The 5,137-nt window shown below is 35.0% G+C and overlaps 1 pseudogene across 1 annotated transcript; it reads right to left on the minus strand.

The window, feature by feature from the left end:
• Positions 1 to 3,762: 3,762 nt before the first annotated feature.
• Positions 3,763 to 4,349, minus strand: LOC309957336 (peroxiredoxin-1-like; annotated as a pseudogene). The gene has a single exon. The product of its transcript is annotated as a peroxiredoxin-1-like (transcript).
• Between the last annotated feature and the right edge of the window lie 788 nt (positions 4,350 to 5,137).

Genomic DNA, 5,137 nt, shown 5'->3' on the forward strand with positions numbered 1-5,137 from the left:
AAATGTAGATATCAAGCAGTGGTTATTTCTGAGGGTGGGAGAGGGAAATGAAGGTGATCTTTATGGTTTTCGTTGTGTATTTTCTAAATTTTCTACCTTGAACATGTATAACTGTGATTATCAGGAAACAAATATATTGAAAGAAGGAGGAGGATGACCAGGAAGGGAAGGAGAAAGAGGAGAAGAAACAGAGTCCACTTTGGGCAAAGGCACACACAGTCCAGGAGGCAAAGAAGCACAGCAGGAAGTGCCTCCCGAGGTCCAAAATCAGAAGCCACAGCCACAGTTGCTTTACAGCATCTCTTCTCAGAGCTTTGAGTGGAAAATTAAGTGCTGCCAAATCTTTTATTTCCTATTTTCTTACATGGATGTAATAACCCTCTATCTGGTCACCGTACTGAGCTCCAGATCTATTCTTCTGATCTGGTTGGCCAGGATGGCCTTCTTGCATCATGTCCTCAGTTATATTATAATATATCAATATTATAACAATCAACATTGTGTTACTGTAAGATTGAATTAATACTAAATCATAAATATATTTTTTAGTTATTAATATTGTTCTGTATCCATAATGGCTCCAATTTATTGCACCTGTAGGTACTCTACATATATTATCTTTGCTATTGACAACAACCCCGAAAAATAGGTATTACTGTCCTCATTTTACACTCAGAACAAGGCAATCTTGCACAAATCAGGGTATCATGCAAGCAAACTGACGGGATCCTTTCTGGAAGTAGGTAGAATGTAAAACATGGATAAATAGATGAGTGAATGAATGAATGCACAGCCTTGTATCATGAGTTACAAAATGCGCAAATCACTTCCTTACTTCTCAGTGTGGTTATCATGAAATTCCTTTATGAAGAAAGCTCCCCTAATAAATATAAAGCATAATTTCACTTCCTAAAGTTCAATGTACATGACACAATTTGGGGACCATTGATATCTTAACAATATTGAGTGTTCTGGCCAATGAACAGTTGATCTCTCAATTTAGGCCTTCTTTAATTTCTTTCAGCAGGTATTTTATAGTTTTCAGCATATAGATCTTGCACATCTTTTGTCAGTTTTATTCATAAGTATTTAATATTTTGATGTTATTATAAATAGTATTAAGTTATTAGTTTTAATTTCTGATTTTTCATTACTAACATATAAAAATACAATTGAGTTTTGTATATTTTGTCTTATATCCCTGACCTTGCTAAACTTATTCACTAATGCTAGCATTTCTGTAGATTACATAGGATTTTCTGTATAGAAGATCACATCACCTATGAGTAAAGACATTCTTACTTCTTCCTTTTTAATCTGAATGTCTTTTATTTCCTTATCTTTTGCCTTGTTGCCTTGGCTCCTTGCCTTGTTCCTGATCCCAGGGAAAACATTCCTTTTTCACCATTAGGTATAATGATAGCCATAAGGTTTTCATAGATGCCTTTTATCAAGGTCAGGAAATTCCCTTCTATTTCTAGTTTTCTGAGAGTTTTTATCAAGAATGGATGTTAACTTTTTCAACTGATATGTCTGTATGTATTGAGATGATCACACAATTTTCCCCTTTTTTTATTGAAGTATAGTCGATGTACAATATTATATAAGTTTCAGTTGTACAACATAGTGATTCAAAAATTTTAAAGGTTATATTCCATTTATAGTTATTCTAAAATATTGGCTATATTGCCTTGTTGTACTATATATACTTGTAGCTTATTTATTTTATACATATGTTTTTTTTTATGTTTCTGAAAGTACTGAGTTTATTTTAAAGATTGCATCAAGTTTGAATCTCAGTAAACAAAGCCATGTCTTCATTATATGTTGATTTTGTCAAAGAGCACAGACTTACATACATCAAATGATATGATAAAGTACTTTAAAGTAAAAGGTGTTTGCTTTTAGTACTGTGGAACTAAAGTATCGATAAAAAGTTAGCGTGGAACTAAAATACAATATATATGTCTTCTGGGTGATTTAGGCCATAATGTTTTGGCTTCTTAGAAGTTTTCAAAATTAACAGTTTTAAAATGGATCCTTTAATCTGATTACTATTAAGTAAAATAATATTTAATAATATTTAAGAATTCTCTGGCTTCAAAGAAGACATCTTAGTCCCCATGGTACTGACTTTCATTGAAAATCTCAGGTGGCAGGGTGTACCCTTTGGCTGGTCGAATTTTCAGGAACATTTTCTCTCATCTACTTCCAGTTGTCTTCACTGGCTGCAATATCTTTTTCTTCAAATCCTATTTTGTTAGCTTCTAAGAAATCAAGCGCATCTTGCTGTTTCTTCTTAATCACCGCGGAGCCAGAGGAAGGTGCAATGTACATACGGATCACTATCCTGGGAACAACGGTTGTAGCCGAGTCCTGCAAATGGCCGAAGAGCCTATTTTTTACGTATGATTTTTAATTTTAGTTTGTTAATTTAGTAAATGACATTGGTTGATTTTTTTGAATATTATACCAACCTTGCATTCTAGGGGTAAACTCCAGTCAGTCATGAGGAAGTGTCCTTTTTATATATCTTTGGATAAATTTTTTTTTAATTTTAAGAATTTTTGCCTCTATGTCCATGAGGGATATGGGTACTTCTTTTGTAATATCCTTTTCTAACTTTGGTAATTAGGGTAATGCTGGTCACAAAGAATGAAATAAGAAGTATTCCCTCCTCTTCAATTTTCTGGAAGAGTTTGTACAGCATTAATATTATTTCTTCCTCAAATGTTTGATGGAAATCATCAGGAAAGCACCTGGGCTTGGAGTTTTCTTTATGAGAAGGTTTGTAAATGCACATTCAATTTCTTTAATAAGTATAGGGTAATTCAGGTTATCTATTTCTTCTTGAGTGATTTTTGGTAGTTTGAGTTCTTTCAAGGAATTTGTTTAATTAACTGGAATAAGTATGTTCATAATATTTCCTTATTATTCTTTTACTATATATAGAATCTGTCGTAATGTCACCTCTCTCCTTCTTGATAATGGTAATTCGTGTCTCTTTTTTCTTGATCAGTCTGACTAGAGGTTTATCAATTTTATTGATCTCAAAGAACCAGCTTTTGGTTTCATCGATTTTCTCTAATGTTTTTCTGTTTCCTATTGTATTTGTTTTTGCTCAGATCTTTATTACTTCCTTTCTTCTGCTTACTTTGGGTTTAATTTGTTCTTTTCGTTGTTGCTTAGGTTGTTGATTTGTGGTCTTCTTTCCTAATACTGTCATTTAGTACAATACAGATGACTTTATTTGTCCTCTTTTCTAATATAGTCATTAGTTGCTTCGTCATAAATTTCTCCATAGGTATTACATTAGTGACATCTGGAAATTTTGGTATGTGGTGGTTTTCATTTTCATTACATTCAAAATATGTTCTAATTTCCCTTTAAATTTCTTCTTTGACCTATGGATTATTTAGAAATGTGTTATCTAGTTTCCAAATATTTGAAAATTTTCAAGATTACTTTCTGTTATTGATTTCTTTTTTTTTCTCAGTTCAAGTTTAATAGAAACTACAAAAGATCAAAAGTGATACCCTACTACTGTACACATCAGTTGGCCTGCCCCATAATACAGCTCAGACCATTCCCCCCAGAGGAAGAAAGGGTGGCCTCCCCAACAGCTGCAGGAAAGGCCTGTCCTGTCCCCACACCACATCTGGGCTGAGTGTAAGGTCTTGTATTTTAAGCATGACAATAGTACAAAAGAGGTTTTGTTCTCATGGCCACCTACTGTAGCCTGGCCCTAAAATGGCCCAACGCTCACTTCTGCTTAGAGAAATATTCTTTGCTCTTCTGGACATTAGGCTTAATGGTATCACAGCCAGACTTCCAGCCATGTGGGCACACTTCCCCATGTTTGTCAGTTAACTGGAAGGCCTGAACTAGTCTCAGTGTCTCATCCACAGAGTGGCAGACAGGAAAGTCATTTATGGTGATCTGTCAAAGGATACCTTTATCATCAATAGTAAAAAGGCCCCCGAATGAGATGCCTTTGTAGGCCTTTAATACCCCATAGTTCTGAGCAATGTTGCGCTGGGGGTCTGATACCAAGACAATGTTCATGGGCCGCAGCCCTCCTTGTTTCTTGGGTGTGTTGATCCATGCCAGATAACAGAAGTGAAAAGCCACAGAAGCACCCGTCACTTGGCAGTTGAGTTTCTTAAATCCATCTGCCCTATCACCTTTCTGGGGCACACAAAGGTGAAATCAAGAGGGTAAAAGAATAACCCAACACATTTTCCTTTGTAGTCAGATAGGCTGATATCTTTTAACTGACCATCTGGCATAATAGATGTTGCTTTGAACTGGGGGGCAAGGTGCCCAATTTTGGCATGTCCTGAAAACATATTGCTATCAGCAGTTCTCAGACAGAAACCACCAGGACCAGTCAGGAAGAAGACAGGCCTCTGTTATTGATTTCTAATTTAATTCTGCTGTGACCAGAAAACATACTTTGTATGACTTGAATCCTTTTAAATTTATTGACTTGCTTTGTGTGCTAGCATATAGTCTATGTTGGTAAATGTTTCATGTGTATTTTGCTGTTGTTGGGTAGAGTGTGACTAATGTGATATGAGATCTTAGCTTTTTTATTAAAGGTGTGAATTTCCTTCCTCATAATCTCATCCGAGAAGAGCAGAGAGTAAGCTAGTGGCAACATTCCCAAAAATCTAAGGCTAAATAAAACAAAAAGGTAAAGAAAGGCTTATATCCCTACTGAATTGAGGACTGGAGTCAGATGGCTTGGTTTTAGTCTTGGCTTGGTCTCTACTATCTGTGTGACTTTGTAACTTGGAGCAAGTCACTTAAACTCTTAGGTCCTGATTTTCCATCTTTAAATTGAGAGATTCATTTACATTTGCTGAGTTCATTGTAAATTGGGAAACAACAAGAAGTAAGGAAATGTATTTGCCTTTTGATCCAGTGAGAAATAGTCTGGAAATCTACTCTAAGGAAAGAATCTGAAATACAAAAGTTTACATGATATCAGTAGTATTTGTATAATAGTGAGAAACTGGACCATCTATAGGTACATCGATAGGCAATGACTCAGTAAATTATGGTTCATCAAACCTATGTTTCAAATGAAAGCTAATGATGTGTTAAAAGCAAAATACAAAATAATACATTTACA

Source organism: Leucopleurus acutus, assembly GCF_964270905.1.
Source record: "Leucopleurus acutus genome assembly, chromosome: 2".
NCBI lineage: Eukaryota > Metazoa > Chordata > Mammalia > Artiodactyla > Delphinidae > Leucopleurus > Leucopleurus acutus.